The sequence below is a fragment of the Pteropus alecto genome, unplaced genomic scaffold (genome assembly GCF_000325575.1).
Source record: "Pteropus alecto unplaced genomic scaffold, ASM32557v1 scaffold365, whole genome shotgun sequence".
Lineage (NCBI taxonomy): Eukaryota > Metazoa > Chordata > Mammalia > Chiroptera > Pteropodidae > Pteropus > Pteropus alecto.
The window spans coordinates 268,072-283,116 of record NW_006436299.1 but is presented as its reverse complement, the minus strand read 5'-3'; the positions used below and the strand labels follow the sequence as shown (position 1 = coordinate 283,116).

Below are 15,045 nucleotides of genomic sequence, written 5' to 3'. Positions count from 1 at the left end.
GGGAGAGAGGGAGACCCTCCATATATTTGAAAAAAGTTCCCTTGTGGTCCTTGTACAACCTTGGGTACTGAATTTAGTCTAATAAAAGGAGGTATAAAGACATCTCAATGTCTTTAGGAAACTGATCACTACGGCAACTAAGTTACATGAAAATTAGAGTAGACTTGCAGAAAAACATACCAGCTTTATAATTCTAGCCCTGACACTTATTTGTTGTCAGACCCTGGCCAAGTCATTTCACTTCTTTGAGCCTCAATTTCCTCATCTATAAACTGAGAACACCGACATTCATTTCCTTGATTTGTAAAGTGTTTTTAAGGATTCATTGTCTGACACACATATATTCATGAAGTTTTTTTTTTCAAAAGAGAAAAAAACAGGTCATCTATGCAAAATAACTGCTTTAATACACACACACACACACACACACACATACATATACACACACATACATATATATAATATGCAATGTTAGAGAGCATTTCCCTAACATACTCAATTTGTTAGGGAAACACACCGCTAACCCCAATACCTATTTTAACTCTCCCCACCTCCCAAATAGACAATGCTCTAAAATACTTTTCTCCCCTCACCACCATTCAATAAAAAGTTTCTTTAGAAAACTGTCCGATCCAAATAACTATCCAAATAAAATATAGAAAATACACGGGATGGCTCTGACATACCACTCTGAGTGTCTACTATTTATGACACTTTTCTCTTAAAGGAGTCCTTTCCTCCCACATTGTTTTATCAATATCCTTGTCTTCTTTAAGGAGGCTTAAGAACAATTTCTGTTTCTGTCCTGAAGTTTTTTTATTGTTTTCTCCCCAGAGAACCAACATTAGCCTAAATGCACCTGCCTAGCTTTTCCTAAGACCTCAAATTCCACCAAACCACCCTGTCCCAAGCAGAATAAACTGGTAATAGAATCAAGTTTACCTTTGCTGCCATAGCAAAATGCTGCCTACTGCTCTGGCATAATATTTGAAAATGCCTTTTTATTTATTGTGACAGCAGAACACTTCACTGTAAAAATAGTTAAGTACACAGACAAAGCTTGTTCTTCCTTCAAAAGAAGAAAATAAAAAGCATAAGAGCCTCTGTGTTAGCGGGATGAGAGTACTAGCAAGTTATTCTCATGAGCCTAACATTCTATTTGAATTTTATAAAGCAGTTATTTTGCATAGATGACTGTAAACTAAAAGATTTCAGATCCCCCATACTCAACCCTTCCCTTCTTTACAGCATTATGCTCACCTTCCTCTGTTTCAGGAGTCTTAACAATAGTGTCTTGCCTCCCTTTGCCTGTTCTCATATTTAGCAACTCCTCAAGAATATTTGATACCAATGAACATTTCCACTCTGGAAACCATCACTTCCTGTGAATTGTTCCGACATTATTCCTTGACCACTCCTACTCTGGCTTCTCTTGGAATTCTGGTGCTGGCTCTGTTATCAATCAGGTTTTGACTTTAGAAGTGGTTCTCAAACTTCAGCCTGCATCAGAATCCCATGGAGGCCTTGCTCAAACAGTGCTGGGCCCTATCCTTCAGTGGTTTTGGGGTGTGACCCTAGAATTGGCCTAACAGTTCCCAGGTGATGCTGCCACTGTCATGCTGGGGGCACAGGGCACACTTTGAGAATCACTGCTCTAGGTAAAAAAAAAAAAAAAAGAGCTAAACTAGATTAGACAAGGATTTCTTAACCTAAGTACTACTGACATTTTGGGCTGGATAGCTCTTTGTTGTGGGAGGTTGTCTTGTGTATAGTAGGATGTTCAGCAGCATCCTTGACCTCTACTAGATGCCAAGAGCCACCTGCCCCCACCTCCCACTGCCAACTATGACAACTAAAAATGTCTCCACACATTGTCAAATATTCTGGGGTGGGGGAGAGGTAAAATCACCCCAGATTAAGAACCACTGAGCCTGACAAGCAGGCTCCTTTTCTATAAAGTGATAAAGCTTCCTCTTCTTATTTATAAGATGCAAATTTTTCTCAAAATGTGGTCATTTTTGTTTAGTTCATCCATGCATCCATCCTACTATGTGTCAGACATTCTCAGGGGGCGGGGGCTACTCAGGTTGATGAACATGTCCCTGCTCTTAGGGCACTTACAATTAATAGGAGAGACAGTGTGATCAGTAGGCCCGGGAAACTGTAGGGACATGGAACAGGGGGATCGTGGCAGGTTTTCTGAAAGATGATAATAAAGATGAGAAGGAGGCCAGACAAAGGGATCAAGAAGGAGAATTCCAAGTAGAGGGCATGGCATATTCAAAGGCATGGGGGCAGCAAAGCACAAGACTCAGGGAACTACCAGTTGATTGTTCCATGTAGCTGCTGGCAATCACCTTTCTTCCCTTATAGGAAGGGGAAAGTGGAGGGAAACAATATTATCAACTCTTTAATCTTTTTATCTCCTATATCCATCCCTGAGAATTCTATGTCCTTCCCCCATTTGTACCTTAAGTTATAGCCATTTTGAACTTCTTCATACTAACCTCAGAGCCTTATAGAATCAATCACCCTCTCCACACACATGAATTAAAGATTTCTCTTCTATTATGACACTGATTACACTTGATTATAATTTATTTTCTGTCTGCCTGACTAACCTCACAAGCTCCATTAGGGCAGGGAACCATGGCTATCTCTGTATCTTCGGCAGCCTGCACTGTGCCCGGCACACACAAGCCACTCAAATATCAGTTGAATAAATGATATCCTCGAATTCCATATATCCCAAACTAAACACTGAACAATACCTCCCTTTCCCAAAACAGGTTTTACTCTTGTATTCACCTACCATCTCCTCCACCTCCCACATACCCTCATTCACATAGTCTCAACAGAATCTTAGCATTATCTTTCACTTCTTTTTTCTCACTCCATACATACATCTTGGTGTCTCCAGTGAGAAACAAGATCTGTCCTCTGAACCTCAAATACTTCATCTGAGAGACAGTCTATGAAAAGAGCATGGACATTGGAATCAAGCAGAAGTGGGCTCGTCTTACTTCTGCCTCTCAATTGCAAGGTGTTTTTGAACAATAATCTCGGAGCTTTAGATTCCTCTTTTTTAAATGGGTTTAACAGCACCAACCTTATTACATAAGGTTGCTATGAAGTTAAATGTGAAGTACTTAGCACTTCAATATTATTCAATAAATGTTTCCTTTCCCTTCGCAACATCCCTGGCAGGAGTAAGAAGCAGGTAGGAAGAAAATTAAAGAGCTAAATAGGAAGGTCAATAAAATGGGACAAAGTGAAAGGGACAGCATAGAAAGCCAAAGAAGAAATAAAATTTAATTCTCTGAAAGAGCCACATTTACTTTTCTATTGTTTTTCTTCTCTCAATATTTAACACATAATATTTATGCTAATCAAGGAAGGCAGTGATATCCAAGGGAAATGAAAACATATGTCCACCAAAATCCTTGTATATAAACGTTCATAGTAGCATTTATTCATAATAGCAAGCAAGTAGAAACAACCCTAACATCCATCAACTGGTGACTGGATTAACAAAACATGATCTATCCATACAATGAAATATTATTAGGCAATAGAAAATAATGAAGTACTGTCACATACTATGACCTGGATGAACCTTGAAAGCATGCTGAGTGAAAGAGGCCATACACAATAGACCACATATTATACCATTCTATTTATATGAGATATCTACAATAGGCAAATCTATGGAGACAGAAAGTAGATCAGTGGTTTCTTGGAACTGGGGGGTGACTACTAATGGACAGGTAATTTCTTTTTGGTAAGAGACACAAATGTTCTGAAATTAGTGTGAATATACTTAAGACCACTGAATGGGTGAGTTGGTGGTATAAATAAACCTTATTAAAACTGTTAAAAAGGAAAACACAGAGAATAAAAGAACAGCTAGAGAAACATCAAAAATATCTTTCTTAAAAACATTTTTATTTTAAGACATTTTTATTCTATGTATAGTGACTGTAATATTTTAAGTCTTTGGTACTAAGACTATGGTTCCAAGATTTTGTGAACCTTTATGCCATACATGGAAAATTGTCAAAGGTTTTCAGCCTCCTCCCAAAAGAGAGTGCACGTGGATGGTTACAGTCTGAATGGGCACTTTTTATTAATGTGTTTGTTATGAAACAAGATGTGTTTTTTTATGGTGAGTTGCAGTTTTTTTTATTTTCTTGAATTTTATTAAATTTATTGAGGTGACACTGGTTAATAAAATTATATAGGTTTCAAGTGTACAATTCTGTAATACATCATCTGTAAAAAATTCTAATTATTTCCTTCCCACATCCTAGTAGATTATCTTGTATGTCCCACTCTGAAGACTAAAGAGCAATTGTCTGGCTATAGAGAAAGGCTCTGGCACTGGCCATGACAAGAATTCATGGACATTGCCAGAGAGGTTGGTGAGAGGACAAAGATAGCCAAGTTTGAGTAGAAGCAAATGGTCAGTTCCCTAGAGCAGTGCTTCCTAGACTTGAAGGTACACATGCATCACCTTGGGGTCCTGTTTTCACAGGGCTGGTGTGGCTCTAAAATGTAAGAACATTTAAATGCACTGTAATCAGTAAAACACCATAAAAACGTTGTTATGCAATCGAGCCAAACATTTTTGAGGATGTGGGGTACAGGTCCTTTTGAGAGGAGGAAAGGAAATGGCAGTCCTTTATCCTACTTTGTTTAAGAGAGGGTTTTGGAAAATAACAGCCACTTAACCTCAGTGAGCCACAGTGTCTTCAAATTTATATGGTGGAAGCATCTGGCACAGATTTTAGACTCATATGATCTTAAATTGCTTTAAAATTCACAAAATAGAAAAGTCATATGTAAACAGCTGAAAGCTTATTCAACAAGGTCACTTGGTGTGCGAAAAGTACAGACTCTGGGGTCAGAAACCCTGGGGTTGAGGCCCAGGTCTAACACTTGCTAAGCTTTATATCTTTAGTGAATTCCTCAGTATTTCTTCATACTTAATATGGGTGGGGAAAATATATCTTGCCTATTTCACAAGGCACTAATTGATCAAAGACAAACTGTGAAAAATCCAGAGCTAACATCATAACTAATGGTGAAAGGTTGAATACTTTCCCCCTAAAATCAGGAAGAACATGAGATGCACAACCTCACATCTTCTATTCAAAATAGTACTGGAAGTCCTAGAGAGGGCAATTAGGCTGGATAAAGGCATCCATGTTGGAAAGTAAGAAGTAAAACTATCTGTAAATAGAGATGACATGCTCATATATACAGAAAACCCTAAGGAATTCGCTAAAAAAAATTAGAACTAATAAATGAGTTCAGCAAGGCTGCAGAACACAAGGTCAATGTGCGAAATTCAATAGCATCTTTATACACTAGTAATCAACAATCTGAAATAAAATTAAGAAAACAATTGCATTCATAATACCATCAAAATAATAAAATAGTAATACATTTAACAAAATAAGTACAAAATTTGTACTCCAAAAACTCTAAAACATTCTTAAAAGAAATTAAACGAAACCTAAATAAATTGAAAGGCATCCCATGACAGACAATAATAACTGTTGGCAAGAATGTGGAGAAATTGGAACTCTCATACATTGCTGCTGAGAATATAAAACAATGCAGCTGCTTTAAGGGAAAAAAAAGGTTGACAGTTTCTCAAAATACTAAACACAGAGTTATAATATGACCCAGCAGTTTCACTCCTTGACATATAGCCAAGACAAATGAAAATATATAGTCACCAAAAAATTTATATAGCATTATTCATAATAGCCAAAAAGTGGAAGCAGCCCAAAAGTCCATCAATCGATGAATAAAATGTGGCATATCTACATAATAGAATATTATTCAGCCAAGAAAAAAGTGAATGAAGTACTGTTAATATGGTACAACATGGATGAACCTTGAAAACATTATGTTGAAGAAGTAGTCACAAAAGATCACATAGGGTATGATTTCATTTAAAGGAAATTTCCAGAAGAGGCAAATCTATAGACACAGGAAGTAGATTAGTGGTGGCCTAGGGCTGGGGTGGGGGTAAGGGTAGTGAGATGGATTGCTAATGGATACAGGGTTTCTTTTCAGGGTGATAAAAATGTTCTAAAATTAGATTGTGGTGATTTTTTCACAACTCTGCATATAATAAAAACCATTAAATTGTATACTATAGATAGGTGAATTATATGGTATGTAAATTATATCTAAATAAAGCTATTTTAAAATGTAAACAGTCTAAACAAACCAATTAAAGGCAGAAATCTATAGACTGCCTATAAAACCTATGCTGCCTATAAAAACCCACTTTAAATATAATGACACAGATAAAAGTAAGAGGCAAACTAAAGCTACATTGAGATACCACTATGCACCTACTAGAATGGTTAAAATTAAATACATTGACCATATCAAGTATTGGCAAGGAGGTAGAGCAACTGAAACTCACTGACTGCCATTTTACATTCACATCAGCAACCACTTTGGAAAACAGGTTGGCGGTTTCTTAAATAATTATATATACACCTACCATATGATTCAATCATCCTATCTTAGCTATTTACCCAAGAGAAATGAAAGCATGTCCATAGAAAGATTTGCTCACAAACATCTGTAGCACCTGAAAACAACTCCAATGTCCATTTGCAGGGGAATGGATAAATTGTGGTATGTCCATAAAGCAGGATAATAAAAATCAGTGGGTTATTCATACATGCAACATGGATGAATTTCAAAATAATATGCTGAACAAAATAATATGCTGAGCCAAACAAAAGAGACTACATACTGTATGGTTCATTTACATAAAACTCTAAGAAATGCAAATTAACACATAGTGATAGAAAGCAGATGGGGAGCTGGCTGAGAGGGGAGGAATTAACAAAGAACAGGGGAGAAACTTTTGGAGGTAATGAATATTCTCATGATCTTGATCATGGTGATGGTTTCACAGGTACATATATATTTCAAAAGTTATCACAAAACTTATCACATTATACACTTTAAATATAGACCATTTATTGTATGTCATTATGTCTCAATAAAGCTTATTTTTTTAAAAAAATAGATTAAAGTCACATGTTCTCAAGGCCAAACAGAATCTCACAAATCATTAGAGCAACCCCAGGCGGATCCTTCAGCCCCTTTGTGACTTTGATCCTCCTGGTGTTAAGGTGAAGAGGACTATGACCCTGTGTGTTCACCTTCCAAATGGAACAAGCAACACAAGACTGTTAAAGAACCTATTTCAATCCTGCTACTGGGTGCCCTGGCAGCACATATATTTCATTGTATGTGACACAATTTTCAGCCATTCTACATATTGATATAGTTCAAGAAAGGTTTTTCTCTGAACTTTGGAGACACAGTCACTAATAGACTTAGGCAAGATAAAGTCATCCCATGTGGGGTGTGTAGAAAGCAGTTGCTGAGGGAACAATGAAGAGAGGGCTTGTGGAACTGAACAGTGTGATGGCTAAAAGAATAAGCCTTGGAGATAAGTGCCTGGCACATAGTAAGCACTCAAAAAATCAGCAAAAAAAAATGATAAAAATGACAAAATTTGAAAATAAATACCATTAATTCAGAATTTGTCATAATCTAGATTAGAGTTGGGTAGAAAACTATTTTTATACAGGAGTAAACAAGTTTGATAAACACATCAATAGCATAAGCAGGATTTCAGGGGGCATGAAAAATCCCCTTAAGCAAATTAACCTTACAGATCCCTCAGAAAGAACCTATATGCAGCTTAATACACATAGCACAAACTGTAGAAACAGACTACCTATATTCAAATCTCAACATCAGGGCTTAATAGCCTTGTAACCTTGGACAAGGTGCTAAAGATCTATGTGACTTGGTTTTCTCCAACTATAAAATGAGGGTGAAAAGAGTATCTACATCATAGGGTTGTTGGGAGTATTAATGAGTTTAGAACAAACCTTGACACTAAATGCTACTTGTTCATTAAAACTGTAACTGGCAAAAGTCTGTCTCAAGCTACACGTTTTGCTAAAATACACTGGCTTTGCTTACAATTGAATGGAATTAATGAAGTTTCTTTTCAAAAGTAATCTCTCACCTACTCTTCCGGTGATAGCGCTTTAAAAACAACATATCTTGTTAAGTCGTTTGATGCTGTAATTCAACAAAAAAGCTCGATTATTCAAAATATCGTTTGACATTTTTTGGCACATAGTTGGTGCTCAATAAATGGCTACTGAACAAATACTCTTCCAGACCAAAGTAAATTTACCATACTTAATATTATGTTGTAGTCACTTAAAAATAGAACATGCATCACATCAAAATAGGAAATAAAGGACCTAAAGGAGGTAGAATTACCACCTAACCAGTTAACCAACTTCAATGAAGTTGCTCAAGATAAGAAAGGTGCAGTTTATGCAAATGCGGAAGAATTAAGGCTTTGGTTTCAGCCAAAATGATGATGCAATATAGGCATTCTTTAGCACTTTTTGGTGATAACAAGAAAAAAGACAGATTTAATGGTCCACAAACAGAAGAACATAGACCATATCCTAAATGGCCTCACTGGGAAACAGGTCTTCAAAGTAACTGACATGGAATTCACCTATCATTCCTCTTTTGAGGGGAATACTGACCTGGTTTGTAATATCTGTCCCGAGATACCATCCAAGGAAGGAAATCAAATTCCTTTTTTACTAATGTAGGACCAGAATCAAATAGGAAGAAATAGCTCCTTGTTCTGAGTGGTCCAGGCAAGTAGAAGTTGAAAGCATCTTCTACACAGGTAACAAGGAAAGTGCCTTCAAAAGAAGCTGCCAAGTGGTTACCACTCTGTCCTGGGTAATGCTAGACATTTCTGTTTCTTCTCCTTTCTAGACTACTTTTATGGTACTATGATGGCCACCCGTTCCCACAGTCTCTTCTTAAATCCTAATCAGACCCTCCCCAACTCTCAAATCAGATACTTCGCTAAGAAGAGAGATCAACAAATGCAAACTTTCTTGTTCTTTGCTTCTCCGGTCTCAAGGGAAAGGGCTATTGTTCCAGTATGGCTTATTCGTTTTGGCTTCTATGCTTTTACACAGAATCGCTTGCCCTCACTCCTCTACCTCATCCCAACTCAAACACTTTCTTAAAAATATTTTTAAACCAATAAATGTCTCTTACTTCTTTCACCACTCACTTCCTTCTGGAGTCACTGTCTGGCTGCTCATGAAGTCTGCATCCCTTTTACCACCATGACACAGATATGTCAAGTCCCTAATATCATTCTTAATACTGCGTTTTTAGTTCATGCTATTAACTCTAGGCTAAGATGGCACCATATCCATCTGTTATCAGCACTATACCTGGGATGAGCCAGGAAGGTGGTGGAGGCCTTCATTCTCAAGGCAGGAAATATGGAACTGAGCCAGGCTTGAACTTAAATAAATAGGCCTCCTGTTTAAATAAACAGGCAGTCTTTTCTACAGTTTGTGCTATGTGTATTAAGCTGCATATAGGTTCTTTCTGAGGGATCTGTAAGGTTAATTTGCTTAAGGGGATTTTTCATGCCCCCTGAAATCCTGCTTATGCTATTGATGTGTTTATCAAACTTGTTTACTCCTGTATAAAGATAGTTTTTTAACCAACTCTAAAAAAAAAATGGGTATTTTCTCATTTGGGGAAAGCCCAAGGTAAGAATGACATTTAAAATTTTATCAGCTAGAGTCTACAGCCATGCTACCCTGAACATACTCGATCTCATCTGATCTCGGAAGCTAAGCAGGGTCGGGCCTGGTTAGTACTTGGATGGGAGACCACCTAGGAAGACCAGGTGCTGTAGGTGTAAAAAAAAAAAAATTATCAGCTAGAGACCACCAAGGACAAGCCTGTAGTCCAACGAAGTCAGATTTATTCACACATCACAACAGAGGGCACTCCAGAGGAACCATTGGATGCTACTTGACAAGAAGGAGGAGGGAAGCATCTTTTGGGTTCCTGTTAAATGATTCTGAGAGTGGCCTAAGGAAAGTGGGGATAAGTTCTGGATTGGTCATTATTTCTGCAGCAGGATTAGGAGAAGCGGAGATAAACTAGGGGTTGGGTGCTGTTCTGAGGCAAGGGGAGCTCAGCAACTGGGAATCCCCAGTAATAGACAGGGAATAACAGAGTGGGTCTGGGACATCATCATTGACACAGCAGTATTCACTAAAAGAGGGTATCTTTATGGCTTTGTACAGCTGCTGCATGACTTTGGGAAAAGCAATGTTTCCTGTTAACTTTGCAGTTGTCTTTATCTATGTTGAGCCTCCCATCCCAATTAACAGCAGGTTCGCCTTTGTTGTTGTTGTTGTTGTTGTTGTTGTTGTTCCAGTCCAGTGGATTCTCTAGTCCTGATGTTTTTTGACTCATTAAGATGGATATGGATTCTGTACATCTCCCAGTTTATTTTTAGTCCTGCAAATGTTTAGATCTAGGAACAAGTTATACGACCAAGAATAACCTGGACTATATCTACCTAAAAGTTTAGGTAGAAAACTGAAGACTTCAGGGACATGCGGAAGCTTTTCACCTCTTCTTCCTGTTGAAGGACTTAACTTTTGACTAGAATGTAAGATATGGGAAAATGAATATCTTGCTATTTAGATGATGCCAAAGAATAGGATGTAGTTTTCCTGGGCAATCGCTTAAGATCTCAGAATGACAGACTTCTGACAAGGGAAGGAGGAAATTTCACACAGACCAAAAAGAAAAGATTTTGCTGAAGATTCATTAACATAAATATGGACTTAAAGGAAATTGTTAAAGGAAGGGAAAAATCACCAAAAATGTAACACAGAAAGAAAAACCATGGTGGATGAGAGATACCCACTACTCTTCAGGAAAAAACTACACAAAAGAGCTAGAAATCATGCCTAGGACTGAAGAAGTCCACAGACTGATTTAATAGGGTAGTAGTAACAAAGTCACTAGGGCACTTGAAACACTGAAAAGTAAATATGATCTCACAGTTATCATCAAAAGCTAGTGAGATGGCATCTGGCACTAGATCACAGAAAGCAGTAGAGCGTAGTGTTTAAGGAGAGGTTTAAAGCCAGGCTGACCAGAGTTCAGCTCCCTGTGCTGCCTCTTGTCATGTGATCTTGGTTAAGACACTTACCCTCTCTGAACCTTCATTGGCCCATCTGTAAAATGGGTATTAAAATACTTCACTAAGCTGTTATAAAGATTAAACTTTATAATGCATGTAAATATCTAGCATAGTGTATAGCATAGAGTAAGCATTCAAAAGGTGGTCACTATCATTACCATCATCACCATAATTTGTAGTAAAAAGGTGGTATTTTCTTATGAAATTCAACAAATGAGACAGTGGAAACACAGTGAATAACAGTTAGTTGAGAATAAAAGCAAAGAGAAAGAAGTGATGTTAGATCACACAATGAACTTCTCTAGAACAGAAAAAAGGCCTAGTATTAAATTCCATACCCTTTCCCTCATACTTCTTTTCCCCTCTAATCAGGCATGGGCCACACACACACACACGCCACTTCCCTCCTCTGTTTTTGGTATCTCAGGACATCCCATCCACCCAATCTAAATTTTGAAGTAAATGCTGCTGACCTATGAGAGGTCAGTTTTTAGTAAAAAGAAGGGTTCACAAGCCAGAATTTATGAATTGAAGACTGAAAGATAAGTATAGATGGTTTAATTAAGAAATTTTCAGATAAAATAAAGGAAAGATATCCCATTAGTCAGTGGGGATGGTAGGATTAAAAGATCTGGGGGAAGTAGGTGAAAGAGGGATTCTTGGATATGTTTGCAGAGAGAAGAAAAAGCTCTTTGAGAAAAATACTAAAGATACAAGATAGAGAAAGGAGAGATTAATAGAATAGAATATTTTAAAGGAGGCATTTGGGAATAATTAAAAAGACAGGTGAGCCTTGGGAAAAAATGACACACAAAGAATGAAGATAAAAGTAGCTATGGAAATAAATGTTTTGAGGAAAAGAGAGAGTCTGTGACCAATGGGCTGTTTTCAGGGAAGTATATAACTAGATTATCTGCTGAGTGGAGTTGGGGATAGGGAGGGCTAAATTAGGGCAGCAGAGGAGTATACTAAGAAAATAGAACAGATGCTGTGGGAAATTGGAAAAGGAACCAAGCAAGAATGTGTAAAAAAGGATTAGTAAACAGCCATTGAGGATGCAGCTGTGATCAGAAATCACAGTCTGGTCATGGATATAATCTGCATGGGGAAATGATTTTCCTGAGTACCACTCAGCTGTCTGGGAACAGGACAGAAGAAAACAGATGCTAAAGTCCATCTAGGTTTGGAGATTAGCAGGGCAGGTGCAGGGGAATAAGAGGGATATGAGGGAATTGAGGATACTGGTGGGAATTAATATCAAATGACTGTCAGGGTTGAGTCCGGGTGTGAAATGGTTGATTGAGTGGGAAAGACCATAGAATCAGGACAGGACTTAAGTCAGCAAGAAAAGAGAAGGGATTAAAGGTGTCAATGAGGTCAAAGAGGTTCTGTGAGAGTAAGGGGATAGGGAATGTGAAAGGCTAGAAGTATTAGTTAAAAAGCAAAATTTCAGAGTTTGAAATACAGAAGTAAAACAATTCAAGTTGGTGACAAGGCACAAAGTGTGGCCATATGAAGAAGCTACTGAAGAAGAGCAAAAATGAAGGTCATATTGTTGGAGGTCAAGGAAGTGTCATGCTGGAACATTTGATGATGCATCAGTGTGGCCAGTGACATGGTCTAGGATGATGCCAGGAGTTAGGATAGCATAAAATACTAAGCTAGGTGCAAGAGGCAATAAAGAATGGGAGTAACACAGAGACTGGTCAGTGACAATGAAGAGAGTTGATATACTACCCAATGGCATGCATATTAAAGAAAAGGGAAAAGCAAAGTTTTTGAACTACCTAGCACCAGAAGCTAGCTTTGAGATTGAGGAATTAAGGGAGAATGAGCAGCTTCCATTTAAGAGGGTAGTGAAGAAAATAGTGTAATCAAAGCAAAGAGTTCCAGAAAAAAATGGGTGAGAATAAATGGACATTTATGGACCAAAGAACAGGTGTTCTGCAGGGCACAGGAGATCTGAGAAGGGAGAGTCAGCCAGGAAACAATACGCCTATCAAAGGGGAAGGGCTGTGCCAATCTTACAAGAGGGAAATTTCATCCTTTAGGATGCTGAAGAAGCAGCAAGAGGAACTACAACTCTATAAATTTCACCAAAAAGAAGAACTGATTGGTAAAAGTAGAAGTGAAAGAAACTGTTGGAAATATGGTCATATCATCTTAAATACTATTGGCTAATGAATGACCAAGGACAAAAAAAGTGATAGATACAAAGGTAGTCCCCAGTAATTAGGAATGAAATTTTCTACAAGAGACCACAGTGACTCTTACGTACACTACAGTTTAAGAGAAATTTTAAAAAAGATTTTTGGGAAAAAAATATCTCATAATTTCATCAACCCCTCACAATCTTGAAGGAAAAAAGGAGAAATGATTAAGCAACACAATGTAGCTACACTAGAAACACGCTGACGAACTACAGGAACTAATTTAGTTATAGTAGCTCAGATATTTCAAGGTAAGATCATAGACCCTAAGTAGAAGATATATGTGAACAGGTGACAGACAGCAAATGAGCAAGCAAGAATACCAATGGGATGACTTGGTTCCTATTTCTATTTCATCTTAAATAATGATAGTTTTCAAATTGGAGACAATAGCACAAATGTGAATAATAGTTTGTCAGAGCCCAACAGATGCTGAGATACTGAGAATGACAAGTAGTTTAAAATGAATTTGGGTCTGTGGATCCACATCAAGGGTATCCCATGGTATTGAGGTTACCAACATTCCTGATTTAGAAGCCACTGCTGGTAATCTCTGAAAAATCAAGGCCAACTACAAAAATGAAGGAAGACTGTAGTTTGACAACAGCCCAATTTTCAAAAGCCAGACATTTCTAAAACAGCTCAGAAATCAAGACTGCTGACCTTGATAGAAAAATGGACTACAATGTAGTAGTGAGACCGGTAGACTGAGGTAATGCCACTGACTAAGGGTCACTGAGTTTCGGTAAGTAGTTAAAGACATTTTCTCATGAATACATTCACACAAGACTTGGAGATGTGCTCTGCACTGTTACACAAGTAGGTTGACTTATGATTGAATAACTTTATGCAAAAAGAATGCTAATGGAATCCTACTCAACAATAAAAAGGAACAAACTGTTGATAAATGCAACAACTTGGATGAACCTCAAGGAAATTATGCAGAGTGAAAAAAAACCTATCTAAAAGGATACAAATGTACAATTCCATTTATGTGACATTCATGAAATAACATGATTATAAAGATGGAGAACAGTTGCCAGGGGTTAGGCATGAGGAGGAGGAAGGGATGTGGCTATAAAAGGGTAGAACAAGGGAGTCTTGTAGTGATGGTAGAGTTAAGTATCTTGATAGTAGTGATGGCTACAAAAAGTCACACATGTGATAAAATTTCATAGAGCTACACACACACACACACACACACACAAATATGAATTAAACTCTATGGATTGTACCAATGTCAGTTATTTGGTTTTGATACTGTACTATAGCTATGTAAGATGTCAGTTTGGGAGACACTCAGGGAAGGGTACATGGGACTTCTCTGTATATTTCTTAGTAACATCTTCTGAATCTATAATTATTTCAAAATAAAAAGTTTTTATTTAAAGAACACTAATGGATCTATGTCGGCCTCACAAATGGAGATCTAGTTCCGTATCTAAGGGTTCTGTACTTGGCACTACTGAAATACCACTGTAACCCAACAAGTTAAATAAGACTGAGAAAGTATGTTCATCAAGTTTATGAATGACACAAAACATAGAGACACAGCCAATCTGATTTCAAATAGAACTAGAATTCAAAAATATCAACAAGCTTGACTAGGGACTGAAATATAATAGAGACAAAGGTAGAACCCACCATTGTATTCCCGGCACACAGCACAGTGCGTAGCACAAAGAAGAGGGCGCAAAAATTATCTAGAAAAAATAA

General features: G+C 37.5%; 1 protein-coding gene and 1 non-coding gene across 5 annotated transcripts in view; one reads left to right on the top strand and one right to left on the bottom strand.

The window, feature by feature from the left end:
* The window catches only part of CLCN5 (chloride voltage-gated channel 5), a 158,678-nt gene that overhangs the window by 112,613 nt on the left and 31,020 nt on the right, over positions 1-15,045 (bottom strand). The gene's annotated exons all lie outside the window — the stretch shown is intronic.
* Positions 9,696-9,814, top strand: LOC112481027. Its single transcript, XR_003046784.1, has one exon. It is a non-coding gene; the product is annotated as a 5S ribosomal RNA (ribosomal RNA).